This window comes from Netta rufina (assembly GCF_964035555.1).
Source record: "Netta rufina genome assembly, chromosome: 1".
Classification (NCBI taxonomy): domain Eukaryota; kingdom Metazoa; phylum Chordata; class Aves; order Anseriformes; family Anatidae; genus Netta; species Netta rufina.
The window spans coordinates 176,473,041-176,495,467 of NC_140123.1; positions in this window are offsets into that span (position 1 = coordinate 176,473,041).

Consider the following 22,427-nt stretch of genomic DNA (forward strand, 5'->3'; position numbering starts at 1 on the left):
AGAGCAACAAAAAAGCCAATGCCAGCTGGAGGCTTCATTGAACCTCATTGTCAATTCAGCAATAGAAAAAATTCTGTTCAACTAAAATGAAAACAATAAAACAAAGATAAGCTGAATTGGGTTAGGAAGTAAAACAATCCTGAGTTGCCAACTTAAAATGGCTGAGTATTAAAAACCTGTGGATAATCTACGAATTAACAAATTTGGGATTGTCTAACTGGGTGTCACCGCCGGATGTCACTGCTGCTTGAAAAAAGCCACTGCACAAACATTAATCAGGCTGCACAAATTACCTCTTTTATGAAGAAGCATAAGAAAAAAAAAAAAAGGCAGTATTGAGAATTATAAATACTCTCATGCTAACACGTCTTTAGCCTGCTCTTCACTTTTATCATCTGTCCAACTTAACTTCACAAGTTGAAAAAGTTCTGTAAGACTCAGTAACACCTGAAGAAGTGAAGGAAGAAAAAGTAATTTTACAGCCAGCAACCACTGCAGTTATCCTAATCTTAAAACCATGTTCTGTTTTTCTTTAAAGTAGAATATACTGGAATATACTCTGAATATACCCGGAATATATTCTGGAATAACATCTTTAACGTTTACTTGTGTCTACTCAGTACCAGTTGAAAATTTCATTGTTGTATGATATCATCTTCATGTTTTAAAATACCATTGGCCAGTCAAAACAGGATGCACATTTACTATAAATCTATTAGCAAGTTTCTGCAATAGATGTATTCCAATAGGTGAGGCTGAAAACCATCAACAATAAAGTATCTTGTTTCAGAACTCGGTCATTATATAGCCTTACTGTTACCTACAAGGATATAGCTATAATAAAAATGAAATTTAAATATTGATCAGATTATTTACTTCAGTCCAGTGGCAAATCTAGAAAGAAGGAAAAAAAGTCTAACTGTACTGAAGCATCCTCTGCTGACTGTAGTTCTGTAAGGGAAGAAAAAAAAAAAAAAAAAAGCCAACAACAACAACAAAACACCACTAACAAAGCAATGGATATGAGAGATCTGCATGCATCCTCTGTCCAAACACTGCAGGTCTCATTTCCAAATATTCCCTCCTCTCAGCTTTTCTTCTTGGAGATTTTGTAGATTAAGAAGCATTAAAAGAAGAGAAATAAACTTTAGAAATAATGGGTTGGTTTTCACAACAGAACAAGGCTACCAGTAGATCCCTCAGATGTTTTGCTGTTTAACTATCCATGAGTGGAATGGAATTGAAGAGCATACTGAAATGAGGAAGACTACTGAAGATACACTGCTCAAGGCAGTAAGACCTAAGCTGTCTGTGAAGAATTACAAAAGGATATCACGGTACTAAGCAACTGAAGGTAAAATGGTAAAACAGCAGATTCAACTCATTACTGATAATAGAAAGTGACAAACATTGGGAAAAATGATTGTATATACAGAAAAATAGAGAGTAAATTAGTCATTTCCACTCAAAGTATGTTCTAGCATGAGTAAATCCTCTGAAAATACCCAGCCAGATTTCAGCAATGGTCAAAAAGGCAACTATAACTTGGGTCATGTTGTTGTAGCTGCAATGACTTCTTGACAAAGGCAACAGCAGTTCCAAAATGAGCGATACATTACATCGGTGGAAAAAACTAACAAGCTTTCAGACTCTCTAACTCTCCTTTGGCTCTTAGCAGCAGCAGCATTTTTCAAAGCTTACTACAAGCTGAGAACAATCATTTTGAGCTCAACTTAACTATGTCATGCAGTTAAACCATGGCGAGCAGATAGGGGGTGTTAAGTATGCTACCTTTAATGGACAGCTTTAAATGAGCTTTCTGAATGCCGCGTATGAACTTGCTTTGATGTAGAAAGAAGCCTGACACTGTCTTATATCCACAGATGCCACATACAGCCTTCCCAGGATGGCTATAAAGAAAAATCATTTAAGAGTAACAACCCACATGGAAAAATGATTCTAACTCATGTATTTTTTTTTTCCCCAGAACATCTGCTCCTGTTGCTCAACTGGTCCCTCAGCTTGGTTAAGCTCCTCATTTGGATCAGGTTCTCCCCCACACAAACATCTGCTGCCACTGGAACCAGCTCATGCTGAGACACAAATGCAAAGCTTGATGGCCATCTTCACAACCAATCAGCCAGAAAACATACAAACAAACAAACAAAGGCCCTTCACACAATGTGATACACTTGGTGCGATGTACCAAACCTTACCACATGTGCCTATACTGCTGACACTAAACTACCACGATTCAAAAGAACAAACCTGTTCCTGATAAAAGATAGAAACACCTAGTCATCAATGGGAAAGCACACCTTACAAAAGAACTGTTTCTCCTCTATGTCCCAGCATTGACAATCTGAAATCTGCCAGACGTACTCTGATGTTAAACCTCAGATTAAAAAAATCATACACAGAATGTCTTGGACTCAATAGGGTTATTGGCTTCTTGGGCTATATTAAATTCTCAGCTAGCAAACTCTACCATGTTCTTGAAGCAGTAATACACCTCTCTTTACCATAACAACCAATGATCTCATCACTTTTTTTTTTTTTGTTAAGTACTTCCACCTTATACCACAGGTGAGAGTTCTTTTCCCCCATATTAGTCTAATTGATTTAAACACCAAATTTGAACTCAAAACAACTGTTCTCAGCTTGCATTTAGTTTCTAAGACTGAGATTTCTAATTCAGGAATTATTATGAAAAGATCTAATGACAGAAAAAAATCATTATGCTCCTTGGTAAGTCTGTTCTGTGCCCACGCTTTTTATACAGGTGTCATTATGGCCATTCTTTCTCAAAGGGGGGAAAAAAAACAGAAATAATAAAGAAGAGGACTAGAGGTGTGGAACATCTTCCACACACGTACTACATAAACCTGTATTTCATCTTTCATAAAAGAACTGATTGACAACATTAGGAAGTCCTTCACCTTGTGAATGATGCAGAGAAAATGAAGAGAATGAGTATTTGCTGTATCTTGTAATACAAGCAGAAGGTGCCATGCAACGAACATCCTCCCTGTAATTCACACTCCTTCAGGTTTTTTCAGATGGACGACAGGCTACAGGCAAACTCAGCATGCACAGAGAGACATATATTGCTAAGACTGTAGTGACACCACCTTCTGCTTGCTTATTTGGCAAATGGTTACTCCAATTTCTGTAATTTTGACATTTTTCAGATGTATTTGTTTTCTACCACTTCAACAAAGGAATGGCTATTGCTCACCTCTGCCATAGCGAGGTCACTTGCTACAGATTGGAAGTGAAAACTGGCTGCAATTACTGAGTGCACAAGCACTCTTTCTCTTCACTTAAGCAACTGAGTTGTTGCTCTCAATTACATGTATTTAGATTTTTCCTGGCATATTAAATGCTTGCATAAAGTAATTACATCTGTTTCTGTCCCAGGAAGTAAGAGAGGGAAGAAAAAAATATAATGTTTTTATTGCTTTTCACCTAAGTTTTATGCATTTAATTCCACTGACAGTTCAATTAATAATTTGAAAGCTACTTTGATTTTTTTTTAAGGTTTTCTCTAGTAACTTGTAAATGTTGCCCCCAAACCACTGCAGTTTTAAAAAATACTCCTCAAAACCTACTGCATTGCTTGTAGGCTCAGAATAAATAACTTGAGACTTATGATTAAGAATACTAATTGATTTCATACACCATAGTTCATTTATATGTATTATGTCTAATAAATTTACCATAAAAAATTAATACAAATACATTAAAATATATTCTTCTGTATCATAGTAGTAGTTAAGCCACAACTGAGATATACTGTGAGAGACTTCTTTATAGCATTTCTTTGTGCACAGACTTAAAATATATATATTTTTTTAGTCCTTATGTATTCTATATTCTTTTGCAGACATTGACACTGCATCTTTAGTAACAGTAAATTAATTAATAGGAATGAATACACAGTGTATTTTTCTTCAAAAAGAAAAAATACATAGTATTTTTTCTTCAAAAATCCTAAACAAATTAAGGTACTGATGTATGTTCTGAGAAAAAGCAGTGATTTTTCTTTTAAAAATGAAATCTGTTACGGAATACTAACTCAAAACTGAATATATATGCTTGTAATTTTTTAGGTGTGATATATACATTCTTGTAATTTGTGGTGTGATATATCAGTGAAGGTTAGTTGTTGTTTTTTTAACAGGAAATCATGCCTCCACCTCCCAGCTCTGCTGGAGTCCTTTGAAGGAGCCAACAAGAATGTCAACTCAGTGCTCATTAACAGTGGAAAAAAATTGCTAAGTGTTACTCAGAAATAAACAGAACACAGCAGCAAATGTCGCAGTGCCATTCCTTAGATGCCTGAAGTCCCCATCCTGAGCATCGTGATCAGGTCTGCTCTTTTCATTCCCCTCCTCTCAAAGACTATGTAGGTGGAAAGGAACCAGTGCCAGAATCTGGGTCTACACTCAAGTGGTGAGGAAGAGCAGGCACAGAAGCCCTGGAAGACAGACAGCGGGCACTTTGGGTGTTTTATTCCCAGCTAGCTTTCATGTGGTGCCAGAACCGAGCACTCGTTGTCAGTGCCTCCTGCAGCCCAGGGATTCAGCTCTCCGTGAGGGAAGACCTGGTTGTACGACCAGAGCCTGGCTGTGGACCAGAGCTCGTCTGTATTCAGAGTGTTCAGAGGTGTCAAACAGTATGTGCCCTAAAACTATGTGAGGTAAGAGAAGTAAAGCACAGACAGAAGCGTAATTTTTGAGAAGGTAAAAGACAGCAGCTCAGTGGTTCAAGGGGAAAAGCGATGATACTGAATGGTTTAAACCCAGAAGATAAAAAAGCAGGAATCAGAAGATGGCTACTCAGCAACATTGAGGATCATTCTGATCCAAGTGAAAAGGGAGATTAATCACTTCCCTGTGTGGCTGGCACCTGCTGTGGAACAGCAGGACACATGGAACATCTTTTTCAGAGTGGTAGCTTGTAGCTTTTTAGTCCTATATATTGCATATATTAAATAATGCTTCATATTCCTTCATTGCGTATATACTGCTCACAGAATCTCTAGAGGACCAGGTTGCTCAAGCAACATGTTCCAATGAGAGGTTTCATTAAAAACAAAGATGTATGTAGAGCTCAAGTTCCACTTTAGCTTCATCAAAAGAAATTGAGTTTGTGTGATCCCTGCAGCTTTGCAGTAAAAGGGGAAAATCTGGGGAACTGCACTGAAAGCTCACTCCATGACAGCAACACGTGTACTTACCACTTACTATGATCTTAACACTAATGATGGTAATAAGGATGTCAACATTTTTTGAGTGACTTCTAAAACAATTACACAAAAATGCAACACAGAAATCTTTAAAATTCTATTAAGCACAAAGATGGCAGCTGTGATTTTGGAATTCCCAAGTAACAAATAGCTAGGGACAGACAGAACATCATAGGAGTATACTACGCTATCTTTTCCCTCTTTTTATACTATTTCTTCAGTAAATGTTTGAAACTCCTGCAGACAAAATGGCCAGATGGACCATTCTTAAAATTATAAGTGCAATTTCTATTTGTGCTCAGAATTTTGCTTATTTTTGTGTTCTCACCACTTGCAAACTAGTAAATCTTATACGCACACCCCTTTGCATACAAAAGAAATGAGCAGTAGCTTTCTGTTACCATCTCCTCTCTTCTTCCTATTATAAAATATGAACTTTCTTGGAAGCTTCTTTGATTTTACTTTCTCCTGTAGCACTGCCATCTTACTTACCCAGAGGGATGAATGTTCTCAAGTACTGCATAAATATTAGCTACTGTAATATACATTTTATAAAAAAAAACAAAACAGTAAAGTTGTAAAATACAGTAAAACAACCAAAATGTCAATGTCGGACAAAGTTTGGATAATCAGGCATCTTGGTTTAGCCACAGTCAGAGTGGAATATATTCCTCTACCCTGACAACTCAAAGACCGTCTTCCGGAGACAACTGCCTTTCAACACAGAATACTGTTATACTCTCCCACTGGTCACTGTGTGCTACAATGACAAAATCAACTTAATTCTATCCACTCTTCTGTATTCATCAGAGGCTTAAACTTCGAGCATTGTGACAAAATGTCAGGCATGCAGCATTGTTTTTCATCTCTCAGGAACTCATGCCTGTTACAGGATCTTTTAAAATTTGATTACATGAGCTCTCTGGGAAAAAAAAAAAAAAAAAAAAGTATCAGGAAGAGAACAATAGGGCATCAACTCCACCAGGGAACTCTGAGTACTTCTGCATTAAAATAGGAATAATGATGGCTGCATACAGTGTCTCAAACAGTGCCATATATTGTAAAGCAATTGCAATTATTCTTTGGCTGCGTGAGGCTTATTTGAAGGTGCACAGTATGCCCTTGATTAAGGACGTGCCTTCAGTACACCTTTTACAGTGAAATTAGCCATGTATAGACAACATCTTTCTAAGATACGTATTTTGTCTGTTGGAGGAAGAAAAAAAAAAAAGAATGTTATTTGCTCTGGTAATTTCAAAATCAATCAAATGACTTCAGGACACCAGAATTCTTCTACCTGTAGAAGATTTAGCACTCTGCCATATTTTTGTAGGAAGAAAAATATGTTTTGTTTTTATTTATTATAATTATTTTAGTTTCCCGATTATCAAAGAATGACAAACTTATTTCAGCTTTGAATGAAGACCATAGGCAAATATATTTGCATAAAAGGAATTCATGAAAGGAAACATCAGGGGGCTGGAAAGGTGGGAATGCTTGCATTGCCCTAGCAGTAGAGCTCACAAATGATCCAGCATCAGGTATAACATGTAGCTCATGCTTTTGTAAAACAAAATTAGTTCCAAATGCAATCTCACATACACTGTTTAAATCTCTAGAGGTCTAAAGGTGACAGAGTAATTCATTTACATCAGATATGCATCACTGTAAGGCTTCCATTTTGTATTTACCACTTCTTCTAGCCTATCAATTTTCTAATGATGTCTCATATTTTACTATGCAGTTTTGGCAATGTTGTTAGATTTGTGTGTAACTAAGAAAATGAATCTTTAACTTATAATTTTAAAGCAGGAACAATTTTGAGTTATTTAAGTTCTGTAACATTATAATTCCCCAAAGTTTTATCATCAAGACTATGCATAGATTAGTCTTATGAGCAATTTATAACCCACCCAGCCTGCAATTCTGAAAATAATATATTGATGCACTATATAATTTAAGATCAGGGAGGAAAACATCCTAACCTGTACATGCATATAATCACTTGAGGCTCTGTCAGTAGTATAAATCTGCAATTTTGTGATGCAGTCACTCTGGACTTGAGCCTAGAGAACCTACACAGGGTACAGCAGGGAGTAGCAGTGAGAGCTTCAAGTGCACTGTGTGCACAGACACTGCACATTATGGCTACATCACACCCACTGACCAACATTGCCTGCCTTGAACTTAGAGCCCCGTTTGACTGGATTACCACTAAAACGAGGGAGGGCAACTCAGCTTGAGCTCAACTTCTTGTTCGCTTGCTTCTGTATATTGTTAGGCCATTTGGTGATGTGTGGTGTAGACATGCCCTAAATACTTAATGTCTGAGCACCAGCTAATATTCATAGAAAACAGATGGATTGGAGGAGGTTCCAAATGCCTGAAGCTCTTTTCTTTTGCCTCATCCTGCTCCTGTATGGAGTATCTGGCAGCTGCATTGTAATGTTTTCATTTGTTTTGAATTAAATTTCTCTTTGCTCCTGCCCTACCCATTTTTTTTTCCATGCTCTGCTTGTGACTCTGCACATGTGTAGTGCCTGTTGTCCCTATGAGTCCTCACCAGTGAATCTGCTTGAGTAAGGCCAGCTGGATTTGGTCTATAACAATATTTATCAATGTGTGGTCTATGGAGAATTTTTTAGCAGCACTTTCTATGATAGATTAATTTCTGTTACCCTCTTTTGTACTAAAACTTGCTACAAAAACCCTCTCAAATAAAATTATCCAATCCCTAAAGATTGTATTCCTATATCTCAAGATAATTTTATAGCTCTTGGAACTTCCTTAAAAAAAATAAAGTAAAACAGAATTGTTCATTAAAAAATTATATACAAAATGAATGAAAGTCCCTAAACTCTTTATATGCATGTGTATATGCATGTGCAGTGTGTATACACTTCAGTAATGCAAGTGTAGAAGATGACTATAAAAAATTAAAAAATAGCACCTCGACTATTCTCTGATTCTCACAGAATCACAGAATGATCTAGGTTGGAAAAGACCTCCAAGATAACCTAGTCCAACCATTCTGATTCATTGGATATTCGTTATCTGAAGCCTGATTAATATAGAAGTTTGTATCATTAGCATAAATAAATATTTCTATTAATGTTTAATTATGCACAGAAGTTACCACAAAAAAAGCTTTTCTGTCTGCAGAAATTTAAGGTTTATAGAGCTAGCATCGAAACAGAAATACTTTAAAGATAAATACATGTAATAAAAAGTACTGAAGTTCAGTTTAATTTTATTTCCCCATGTTTTTTAGAAAACTGAAATGCAGAATAAATTCCGTCTGTATGCTGTGGTGTATTCCCCAGTATCTTCCCTTGCAACCTCTTCCAGTCCTCCCAGTTCACATTTTCCATTTCAAGAAAGAATAAAGTTGAATTATCTCCTGTTTATATTCTTAATCTTTTTTTTCTATGTAAATTCTAATAACAAGTAGCTCAAAGATGAAGGTGGATTCAATTTCGTTATTGTTCTTTTCTTCCAGGCTTCATGTGCTTCTACAAAATACAACTATAGCCACTGCAGCCACAACAGAATGTATTTCTGTTATGGCTTGGCCATGCCAGCAGACCTGAGAACCTGAGAAATCTTACTAAAGGGTCTTGCCAAACTCATTTGCAAGAGCCTCGGATGAAGAGCAGATTCTGCATCCTGCAGAAGAACAACCAAGTGCGACTGGTTTCTTGCCCCACTCATTTTATCACTGCCCAGCCTAGGAGGCCACCAGAACTGAACTAATTCTATATAAATCCAAAACTGTTTTTTCTTAAGAAGGTTGTGCAACAAAATCTGGATTTTTAGAAGAAACTGGTTAGCCTCACAAAGCAAACAGTTCAATCAAAGGATGGCTTCCTTAGTTTTCACAATTGAACCACTGTTGAATAAGCCGGGCACCAGGAAAGGATACGACTGTGCTTGCATTCATTCACAGAAATCTTCAGGAGGTTGAGTGAAGCAAGTAAACTGAAAGAGAAAAAGAGGCCAGCACCGTGTGGTTTGAGGCTCTGGAAAAAACAAGATGGACTGGCTCGCTCAGTTCTGAAGGAATAAAACAAGAAAGACTTTTTAAGATTGTCCTAGACTTAGAGCCTCCAGAGAAATCTCTAGCCCAAGGGATTTTAATTGTTTTCCAGCTCAGAGGCTGGAGGTCACTTTCTGGTGCCCTCTGTACTGAACCCCAGAACTGCAACAAAGCAAAATACTGCAGAGAGGATGCTAGCAGATGTTTTTTGCCTATCTGTTGCTAAATGCCTTCAAAGCCATGAGACACTCAGTAGGTTCGCACAAACCTCTCCACTGATATCTGCCTAATGTCACTGGGGTCAGATGAACCTCAACAGAAACAGCTTAACAAGAAGTATCCCATAAGATGGTTTACTGAAATTTACTCACATTAAGCCTGGCTAATACTCTAGCTGACATCACCATCTTGAAGATATTTTGTTGACCTGAGATTACCATGGAGCATTTCACCACTTGCTGTCCCTCAACCATGTACTAGGAGAGCAACAGGCAGAAGTCAGACTCGTCCCTGCTTCTGCTTTAAAGTAAATGATTAAACAAGGCCCAAGATCTGTGATAACAAATTGAAAAGGCAAGAAGAGATGCTAGTTTTATACTGACAAAACTCTAAGGACTTCAGCTGAGTTACATCAGATCTGGACAAATAAAGGTGGGACTGAAAGGTTACTTACAGCTTTCTTAACTGAAATCTTTAAAGATGTGCTCTCCCTAATAAATTTCCCTGTAGACTCCCATAAAGGGACAGGGTTAAAAGGGCGAGGAAAGGACTTAAAGAAAGTCCCAGTTACTAAACTTGTCACACTGCACCAAACTGCACAAAAAACAACCAAGTATAAGAATACACTCAACCTGTGTGTGCAGTGCATGTGCATACTGCACAACCACAGAAGTATCTGAAAAAAATGTCATTAAGTCTGAGAGAATAAACAGAAAGAAAGACCTGGCATAATGTCTGGCATGTTACATTTTTATGTCTCTGATTTAATGTACAGAGGTATTAAAAAAAATCAAAGAGCAGCAAGATTTCTACCCCTGGGCATCTGATAAATGGCAACCAGGCAATGAAATGCACACAAGCACTTGAAAAGAACAGGGGTGGTTGTTAGAAATCACTTTTCATAGATATCTATTCAGAAAAGTTGATTTTGGAAAAATAAATCAGCTTTACCTAGAATAAAATTTATAGGCATCAGGGGGAGCAGATTCTGGAACAACCTTCCAAAGAAGGAGTGGGAACAAACAACCGTTTTTTAAAATGGAGATATTTATGAACAAAGTTGAAGAAAACAATGATTTCAGACAGCAGAAGTGTTTTATGTTTTTGGGCTTTGATTACTCTTAGCCCTTACACAGGCACCCCGTGTTTTCTGGATCACTGCATCCAACTCCATCCTTACCTGCTATGCGCGCAGTTGCATGGAGGTGTTCAATTTGAGATTAAGATGAGCTTGTCATGCATCAAAGGTTTGGGAGGCTTAAGGAAATTATTCATATTATAATGAAATGTAATGCTATCATTTTTCAGATAATCATAATGAAAGATTAACCATGAGAACTGACTGTGCCTTCCTGCAGTAAAACTTGAAGACTCTGAATAGAGGACACAGAAATGTCTGTAAGGTTTACCACTGGGTGTGTTCTCACAAAGAATCTCACTGTGGGAGGATCAGTCCAGAAAGCAAGCAAATGGGTACAAAAATTGTCTTCTGAGTATCAGAGCTATGCACCAACATGGATTTCTGCTTCAAGTCCTCTCCGTGGTTAGTCTACTGCTTCACCATCCTGGCTGCAGAGCCCACATGCAGCCACCAGAGATGATTCTGGCATATGTTAATAAAGTGCAGACATACAGAAATACTGGAGCAGAAAAATTTCCCATAATATTTAGCATAATCAAGATTACCTGTTGATAAATAAATAAAAATAAAAATAGAAATAAAAAATAAAAGAGTCATTATACCACTCTACATATACATCTCTACTTTGAGCTTAATATTTTGGGTTGCTTTCTCAACATACTGGTGCAATATAAAGTATATTGGACACAGCCAATATGCTGGAACATCTTCTAAGGAACTAATCTATCTTAATTAAAGCAAGTGAGCAGGACAGCCATAGCATAAAGTCAAAAAATTTATGTAGGTGACATACTAGTCCACTGCAAAGTAATTGTGATGGTTCATAAGTGGGACTTGTTAACTAATTGACCTAGAGCTATTCCTCTTCCAGAAAGTACAATCAGAGCTGAGAAAATAACAATATTTGTAGCTAACCTCATCCCAGAAAAAATAGTAATAATTCAGCCCAATTTTATTTTTATTTGGCCCTTAGACAAAATTTAATTTCAAGATCTTAACTGTTTTTTTTTTTTTTTTTTTTTTTTTTAATTAAAAACAGCTAAATTTATAATCTAAACAATGTTGCAAAATTGAGTGCTGGAGAACAGGATATCTAAATGAAGCATAGTACATAAATTCCATCCTTCATCCTTTTTTGGGGAGAGAAAAAAGAGAATTGATTGCTGAATACAAAATCAACCCAAGTTTAAGTAGCCATACATCAAAAAGAAATTAATAGAGCACAATAACGATTCTGTTGGTATAAAGCCTTGAAGACGTTCATTACTTACAGCTTCATCATAAATCAGCACATTGTTATTTTTAAGTAGACTGATGAACATTGTATGGATGCTTCATATAGTAAGAATACTTTCTGTAGAAATTAGCAAATAACACTACTCTTAGAGTTTTACACTGAATTTACACAAAACTATCAAAGTATTGGTAATCAACAATAACAAATTATCATCCAATTTGAAATGTTTCTGAATTTTCAAAGGAAAACATTCAAAAATTTCTGTTTTGAGGCTGTTCTTAAATGTTATGAACTCATAAAAGCAACAACAAAATCTGAATGGAACATACAAGAAAATCTTAGATGAAGCAATTCGCATCAGACTTTCTTATAGAATTTGCCTAAAAGACATCCACCTTTTTAAATGACAAGGACCCTGCACCCCGCTACTTTCAGCTCCCCACTATTTAGAATTTCTAGTTACATTTTCAAGGAAAATAAATCAAATAAACACAACTTGAAAGTGAATTTTGGTTTTGATCACTCAAAAATCCTATACAGGTACATATATACTTAGAGGATGAACAAGACTTTAATCCCATCACATTGCAGAGTCTGATTATTTCTGACTGTGCTCGTATTCCTCAATTCACTCAGTCATGGACCACATCACTGGACACACTGCTGGCCAGCTGTGATTACATAGCACATCGCAACAACTCTGCAAATTGCAAAACTGGCCTGGGGCTACTGGATGAAAATAAAGTGATTCAATGGATTGTTTTCTTCAAATCAAAGTAATAACTATTCACTTATGATAAGAACGAAAATCTGCAAGAACGTCCAGACTCAAAAATTAATCCTCAATTTCAAGATTCAGTTCAGCCTAGAACCTCATCTCAGCCTGCTGCCCAAAGAAACCACCACTTTCCTCTAATTCTGTGATGCCTTTAACTTATTCCTTGGTCTTCGGGCTTCTGTAAACCACTGCACCTGAACCTGTGGTTCATATACTCTGTCAGGTACACTCCAGCACAGACATTATTGCAGAAATCTCTCTAAATAATCAGGCACAGTGAGTGGCTTATATGCTGCCATCGCCAGCTGAGCTCTATGCAGCCAGAAATATCATAGAATCATAGAATCATAGAATATCCTGAGTTGGAAGGGACCCTTAAGGATCATCAAGTCCAACTCTTGACACCGCACAGGTCTACCCAAAAGTTCAGACCATGTGCCTAAGTGCACAGTCCAATCTCTTCTTAAATTCAGACAGGCTCGGTGCAGTGACCACTTCCCTGGGGAGCCTGTTCCAGTGTGCAACCACCCTCTCTGTGAAGAACCCCCTCCTGACGTCCAGCCTAAATTTCCCCTGCCTCAGCTTAACCCCGTTCCCGCGGGTCCTGTCACTAGTGTTAATGGAGAAAAGGTCTCCTGCCTCTCGACACCCCCTTACGAGGAAGTTGTAGACTGTGATGAGGTCTCCCCTCAGCCTCCTCTTCTCCAGGCTGAACAGGCCCAGTGACCTCAGCCGTTCCTCGTACGTCTTCCCCTCAAGGCCTTTCACCATCTTCGTAGCCCTCCTCTGGACACTTTCCAACAGTTTCATGTCCTTTTTATACTGTGGTGCCCAGAACTGCACACAGTACTCGAGGTGAGGCCGCACCAGCGCAGAGTAGAGCGGGACAATCACCTCCCTTGACCTACTAGCGATGCCGTGCTTGATGCACCCCAGGACACGATTGGCCCTCCTGGCTGCCAGGGCACACTGCTGGCTCATATTCAACTTGCTGTCTACCACGACCCCCAGATCCCTCTCTTCCAGGCTGCTCTCCAGCGTCTCATCACCCAGTCTGTACATATTGACAAAGATATACAGAATATCCACAGACAGGTTCCTGACATCTTCCATTCTGGAGAAAGTCATTAAAGTCACAGACACTGTTATCATCTATGCTACATGGAAGTCTTAACCAAGTCTCAGAAGCCGCTACTCTGGGTGCAACAAAAATACAATAGTGTTCCCAAAGAATTTATATTCCAAATAAACAAGACAAGTAAACGTGGGAAGTATGCAGCATTGTTATTCTCACATTAAACATGATGAATTCAGCTAAAATAAGATCCTTTGCCTTTATGATTTGGCCTTCACTGCAAAACTCATTCATTGTATTTCCTCCACATGACATTGCCTTGCTCAGGAAAGAGCAATCACGCTGCACAGCCACATGGCAGCCATGTCAAATGGCTCGATTCCCATCAGCCGGCAACTGGGTGAGCAATGTGTCTAGTTTTGCAGGTGATAACTTCTTGTAACCTTAGCTGTGGCATTCTGTTTGATGGTAGCTCTAGCCCCACTGCTATTAATTACTCAAGGTGACTGCTCCATCAGAAGTTTCGCCTGAAAATTCATTTAATAGAAGTGAAAGATTTGGATGTGCACAAAGATCACGCTTGGGATAAAAAGGGAACTCTGAGTGCAAGCTACTGTATTTCATTTTTCCTTTCACCCCTGAAAAAGCAATCTTTATTGTTTTTTCCAAGGTCACAAAAAAGACCATGGCACAAGCAAGAATAGAACATCCCTCTTCTACATCCCATCGTATCTACACAGCAAACCTTCCACAATAATAGAATCTAATAAATAAATGATTACAGCCTTTCATTGTACTAAGAAAGAAAATAAACATGGCAAGTATAGAAATGTACAGCATACATTTAATCTCTCTCTTTTTCCTGGACTCTATTTTAAATATCTGGCAGTATAAGGGTTTCTATAACTCATGATAAGATGCACACCAGAAGAAGGAAAAGAGTCACCTGTGAAGCCTCTGCAGACACAGCAGAGATACAATAAAAGAGAAGAACTCTTAAAAGAGTCACCTTGAAAAGTACTGAGGTACAGCATTCATCTTCACAGCAGGGAACAAAGAGGAAACACATTACAGCTTCCAATACACACAGTGGTAGTTAAGAGAATGAAGTTTCTCGGTGAAAGCACATATTTTAGTTTATAAATTCTTTTATCGTCTTGCTTTCCTTCCTTGACAAAGTTTTGACATGATTGTCTATACTCCCATTGGGCTGAAAAAGAGAACATGCTACAAGTACAGAGATGACTGGCATGAAAACACTTTCATGAGCAGTTGAAGAGATAAAACAGTTCAGAAAGAGACGAAACAAATTCCTGGTGGACAGGTTAATCAGTGGCTATTAAATACCCACCAGCTGGCTCCAAGTCAGGAGCTCAATAACCAGCTGAAGGCTTGAAGTTTGGAAGGTGAGGCAGGGGAAGCATTTACTGTAAGTGGCTGTTCGAGGCAGGAGGCTGGACTAGGTTTGGTTCAGAGTGGCTTTCCTTATGGCCCTCCATTATGTCATGCAACGACTCTGCACCATATCCACTTTCACACCAATTACCATGCACTGCATGCCAGTCCTGGGCCCCTCAAACACATAGGGCAAGAAGACACAGTGAGAGCATACTTTTCTGAGTAGATGAGCTACATGAGATGTTTGACGGGAAGCAGGACAGCAAAGTAGCCCAGTACCACTGGTTCTCTGAATAATACTAAATACTTACTTGCACCCAGCCCTTGGAAAAAGGTTCTTTACCAGCCTCCAGAAAATTATGATTCTGTTTTTTCTCTACAAAAGCCCATTAAAGAAAATTCTTTGTGGTCTGGATGGTTACCAGGCCACCAATGAATTTTCTGGTTGCTGTTGCCCAGGCAGATCTTTCTAACACAAATAACAGGTAAAAGGTTTATATTTTATGCCAGATGGTACCCAACTATCTGACAACTCTGTCTTTAATGTGTTAGCTCATTATTGATAGCACTTCAGGTGAAAATTAATGTAGCCTGTTTTATTTTTAAATGTGTCCCAAATGGGGATCCACAGTAGCAGATGTTTGGGGGGGAAGGCGAAGGAAGGGGTATTTCCACCTCCTTAGTATGCTGTGGTTGACACAGATTTATTAGAGTTTCTCTAATACACGTAAATATACTTCCACGCACAAGTGTGTCTGTGTGTGTCGTTGCCAATTTATGTTAGTTTATCTGACCCTCTGTGTGAAAATGTGTCAATTTATTTTATACACATATGCATCTAAAAGTATTTTTATTACTTATTTTAAAATCATTAAGATTATAGCAAACAGAGTGGCAATAAATAAATAAAAATAAACGTACCTACATTGTAATTCCACTGAATAAGTAACAGAAGATATGACCCCTCTGAAGAAACTATTGCCATGGCCAGGGATAGAAACCTCCTGATCTGGGGCAGTAGTATTGGCTCATGGCACAACCCAGAAAACCCTGAGGGGTCTGGCTATGTCCCAGAAGCCTGTGATGACCTGCATATGGACAGCTATTCTGCCCAGAGCCTCCAGTATGGGACTCACATTTGGCACAACCTGTACATTAAAACCTGAGAACAACCATACAGATTAAGACCATGACATGCCTTGTCTGGTAGTCCTGCCTCTGGCAGTGCCCAAGATGCTACAGTCCTGTCGTTTCCCTGGAACACCCTTTTCTTCTAGAATTTGGGATCTGGGGACTTCTTGAATCAGAGGTAACACCCTTCTGCCTTGATGGATTGCACTTCTGTAAATTTTTCTCATCGCTTTTTGAGCGAGAAGTGAGTGAGAACTTTTTGCACCTATATATCCCGAAGCAATAAGGGCAACAGTTTAACCATTCATTACATGAAAAATACATTCCTTCTTTTACTCCGAACCTTTTCTCAAAAAAAGGGGAGCTTCAAATAAAATCTTTATAATAAAAAGTGAACAGTCATTCCAATTCACCTTCCGCATGCCCTTCATAACTTCATAGAGCTCTATTATATCTTTATCCTCACTCCACTAAAACATCTCTTTCCAAGGCTAAAGAAGTGTACAGTACATCTACATTATCTCCTAAGTTTTGTAGAGTCTGGATAATACATTTCACAAGAAAATTCTTCAATTTTCTTACTTCCTGCAATGTCACATCAGACTTTCTCTTTTCAGCAGTACCAAAGAACTAATCAGGCTAGATATGAACAACTGGAATACAGAAAATGATACACTATGAATCAAGCATATATTTCTTTTTGATGCTTGCCATCTGTAAGCAGATGGCCACTGAAACACTCTACAAGCAAAAAGAGAATGATATCCCTATATGGGTAAAACACAGGAGGAAAGTGCTATGGTGCACAAGAGCCAGAAATTTAAATCATGCAGACAATGTACCTACTCAAAAACACCAAATGTCCACTAACACTAAAATTATGTCTCTTTTTGTAAAATGTACACATATGCATGCTCCTCTGCTATGTGTTTTAGCCCCAGATGGGAATCAAAAATTCTGGAGGAATTCTGGAATCTGGACCCAAAGAATAGCTGAAAAAGGCTGAATTCAGTGTCTTGCACTCAGCAATGAGCTGCAATTTTTGAGGCAGATCCTGTCCCCACCTCCGCAGGTCCTGCGCAAATCCTGCTAAGAGAACTGGGGAAGTTCAGCACCTAAAAGTATCCTTCTCTTGGAAGACAGAAATATCTAGTAATGAATCATTCCTCCCAAAGAAAAATGATGTATTCTCTTGCTTTCCTAGACTCATGAAAAGACATATAAGCCTCCACAGAAAAACTTTCTTTACATGGATTTTCTCATAAATTACCTTTCTCCATTTTGAAGCTGTGTTATGAGTTGCAGCCGCTTGTGTCATTGCCATCAGGTTGCAGCCCCATGCTTTTTAGAAGAGCTTGCTCTGATGTGTTGCCATCCTGCCATTACTGACAATGATACACAGTATTATCCTTTCAAGGGATGTAAATATTGAGGCCTGACTGACTTTCCCATCAGGATGAGAACCTGTTCTCCCGTATTTAGTGAATTAATCAATAAAATGCAATTTCCTACAGTATATGACAAACCCTTGGGAGGCCAAAAACAGGCTGAATGCTAGATTTATTTTATGGATTTTCCCATGATTCTTACCACCAAAATCACAATGAGAAAATACACAGGACGGTGTTATATGTCATTGGCGTCAAACTATTAATTAGCTAACACTAACTTATCTGATATGAACGCTACTTGTAGGTTTCAGAGCAAGTCAGCAGGCTAGGAGGAAGGGAGGTGAAAAGAGGGTATCCCACTTCTCTTATCCCACTGTGTTGAATCTGACTAATAAGAGGATGAAGTCCTCAAGCTTGTGTTGAAATTTCTTGGTGAAAGTGGAGATGGGCCCTAGGCCCAGTAATGAAAATGTGGGGCACTTTGGACACTTAGGTGAGGTGATGCTACTTGACCCCTGGAACAGGCAAGTCAAAGAGGCAAAATGCAGAGAGAGTCAGCTAGCTCTTCAGCTAGCTAGTGCATTACAAGGATGACAGGATATTTAGAGCAGCACCTCTATCAGTAAAATAAAGATATGTGGACAGCTTTCATGTATATTTCCATCCTTACCAAGGCCTTCCTAATGTTTGAGGAGCCCAGCTTCTGGGCTAAAGATGGTTCTTGGGCTGACTGGGACTTGAGAGAGGAGGAGGAGGAAGGAAGGAGAGATGAGAAACTCACCAGGGAACTCATGCACCCTTTTTTTCCTGGAGATCTATCTATGTTGGAGCATACTTCCATCCCCACAGTGGGACGGATAGACTTCATGGAATCAGAGAATTGTTCAGGTTGGAAAAGACCTCTAAGCTCATCTGCTCCAACCTTTAACCCAGTACCAAACTCCATGACTAAACCATGCTACTAAGTTGTAAGTTTATATGTTTCTTGAAGACCTCCAGGGATGGTGACTCCACCACTTCCCTGGGCAGCCTAATCCAGTGCCACACAACTCTTACAGTGAAGAAAGTTCTCCTAATATCCAACTTAACCCTCCCCTGGTGCAACTTGTCTTATCACTTGATGCTTGGGAGAAGAGAGCAATCCCCACCTCGCTAGAAACTCCTTTAATGTAATTGTAAAGTATAATAAGGTCTCCCTTGAGCTTTCTCTTCTCCAAGCTAAACAACCCCAGTTCCCTCAGCCACTCCACATAAAACTTATCTTCTAGACCCTTCACCAGCTTCGTAGCCCTTCTCTGGACACGCTCCAGCACCTCAATGTTCTCCTTGTAGTGACGGGCCCAAGACTGAACACAGTACTCGAGGTGCAGTAAATAATGTGTCTCAGCAGGTTAAATGGAACAAACCCACAAATACCCTGCTGGAAAGCACTGAGCACTGAGTGGTGTAAAATGGAGGGGAAAAAACAATACCACCACAGGAGTTCACACACCCCTTGCTTGCATAAACACTTTGTTCCAAAGTGATCTGGTATTGCACATATCTAGTCATGAAGATAAAAAATAACTAAAACACATTTCTCTAACACTAGCAGCACTAATGTCCTTTCTTCCTTCTTCAGATACTTTTCAACTGCATCTTTCAACTCAGGTAAGGGAACAGTCAGGAAAGCAAACAGGTCTAAATTTGAAGCTCTAAAAGATAAAAGTTCTAAAATAGTAGAGCAATTCTACTTCAATTGCAGTGTGCATTTCTGGAAAAAGACAAAGTATTTGTACCCAGCCAGCAAAAGTATTGTTTTATTCTGTAACATGAACAAAACAACATATTTCATTTCCAGCATGGCTTTCATTGCTTCAAGCTGAGTATGAAACCAAACTACAGAAGTAACTAGAAATGTATTCACAATTAATACAATGCTACATTTCTATCACAATTTTAATTATAGGAACTCCTAGCTCTTTTGCGGTAAAAAAATATTCAGGAGTCTGAAACACAAATTTGGATGAACTTATATGTTTAAAATTCTGTGACAGTGCCAAGAAATGCAGAAAGAAAGGGCAGAAAGCTTAAAACTTATGCACATTTTCTATGAATGCAGTAATGACTCACAAGTTCAGATGATTTGTCCTTCTCTCTTTTTTGCCGTGTAGTTGTTCAGGAGAGGAAAAAAAGATAGCTTAAAAAGCCAGTGGAGGAATTCCTTGGGTGAAAAATATGAAAAGCATTTATTTATGCAAGTTAACATCAGCAATTCTAATCTTTTGTGAGACAACATGCATAACTCAACATATGGTGTTACTGCAGGTAAGAAAAGACACTAGCAACTACAGTGCTGGCAGCAGTAGCCAATGTGAAGTTCCTGAGCTGTGTGTAATTCATAAACAGTTCAGATATAGCTCCTATGCACAGCTAAAGGATTATACTTACAATGTGATTTCCAGGTTATCTGAAACCTTAGCTATGCACGAAACAACCAACAGGTTGGGTTGAGGCTGCCAGCGCTAGCTGATAACGAGCCCCACAAATTCAGGTGCAGGAAAGCAGAGGAGATGACATTTCCATCCCACTATTTCCATTCATACTGAACTTCCTTCTGAAGTTACTATATCAGATGAGATGCAATATTCATATAGGGTATGATTGCTTGGTTTGCTTAGTCAAATCACTGTTCATATAAATTTGATTCTGCATAACCAAATATCTGATCAGCAGCATCAAATCCTAATCAATACTATCAGTAAGCTGATGCTCTCCTCATTTAGAATCATAAATTACTATGAGAAGACGGCAAGACTGTGGTTAAATGACCCTCACTATAACCAGATACTGCAAGGCTCCTTACGAGAGCTCCAAAATCTATGTCAATGTAAATAATCCTACAGGCACTCCAAACAGACTGCTCCCTGGCAGGATGCTGAGGAGTCTGGAGGAGCTCTTAGTTTTCCTCTCAAGAGTTCCCTTTCTCCATCCCATACTCTCTACTTCCTGCATCCCACTGAAAGTCACTGCAGAAACAGTGTCAATGGAAACTTCTTCGGTTTCTTTCCCACTAAATTACGTGTGAATGTAGCAGACAGGACTCAACTTGAGTCACTCTAAGAAACAGGTTTCCTGAAAGAAGAAAGAAAAATAAAGTCAAGAAGAAAGACTTCTGATACCTCTCTCCCATATGGTACAAGAAAACAGTCTGGCAGTTTCCAGCTCACAGCCCTTGGCCATTCTCCTGCTGAACTCCAGCTCTCTCAGTGAGACTTCTCCCCATGCCTCTCTCTGAAGTTTTCTCATCAAAGACAGAGAGCGAACAGTATGTCCTCCCAGGAGGAGGACAAAGACTGGACAAATTTGTGACTGCTCTGCAGTTGTTACCTGCAGCTATGAAATCCTGCTCGTCACCCTCTCTCGATATGTTTTAAATGGCCCAGTCTTCAAAACATAGAAACTTAAATCAAGAGCATGTTCAGGAAGAGTTCATCTCCAACCTCACCACAAAAGACTACATACTTCAGTCCCTAAAGACATCTGAACCTCCCTTACAGAGCTTAGACTAGAATTTGATATGGGTTGGATACAACTTGTTCTGGTTTGTAAAGCACTTTGTGATGATGATCTCTAACAATGAGCCAATTGTTTTGTTCCTCAACTCAGTTAAATAATTCAAGTTATACAGATTTCAGTGTGTTCCTACAGAAAACAAGGAAAGATAAGGAAATATGGCCTATGCTTTCCCAAAGTGACCGCTGGGATATGAAAGCAATCATTATTACTGTGACCAGGCGTGCACACTTATTAAAACAATTCTTTGTTTCCATTGGTTAATTCAATCAAGTTTTGTAATTGATTTCTAACATCACGTACCTGTCAGTAACTACTAGTATGAAGCCTTGTGACACAAAAATGTCAAGCTACTGGTATTCATCCGACATCAAGAGCATTTGCAAGATTTTTTGAGATTGCTTGGTGTCTCCACAAGGAAACAAGCAAACAGCCTCAAGATAATTTCACCCTGCAAAAGGGTGAGATGGCAACAGCCTTATAGCTAATGTATGAGACCATCCTTCCGTTCCCCTTTGAAGAAAGACTTGGGATAGGAAGTGAGATGCTGGCCCAAAGAGGGAAGAGAGCTGTGGTCAGGTAGGATTCCCACAACCTACCAAAAAGCCTGTGCTTGAACAGGTCCATACTAAAGGTCTGCAAATGTCTCTTCAATTATGTCTTATATCTGCTATAAACACTGAACCCTGAGGAACAGATTTTGGTGTCTATGACTGTTTTATTTTCAGCCACATTGTGCCACCAGTTAACATGACCCTTCTGCACAGCTGCTGTTGGAGGCACAAGGAATATCTGTTCCAAATCAATGTTTTAAGACACTAAGCCAATTTTTAAGCTGAGGAAAGAGATGTGGCTCAAAAAGCTAGTCTGAAAAACTCTATACAGCTTGACTGACCTACATTAATCAATGAAACTTCCATCTCAAAAGGGAGGAGAATAATTATTTTACAGAGTAATCTTTAGTGTGCCAGCACTTTTTTTAGTACAAACATTGTTACCTGCAAAAATCCTAAGGCACTGGTTCCTCTTTGCAGTTTCTCCTAAGAGATTAAAGAGCTTGTTTCCAGCATACTGAGATTAAAGAGCTTGTTTCCAACACACTGAAATGTTACTGTACTCTGATTAATGTCTTTGGCAAATGGGATAAAGACGTTTCAGTTCTCTTGCTGCTCAACCTAGTTGAATGTGTTTTCAGGGCTATCAGTGAGTGATATT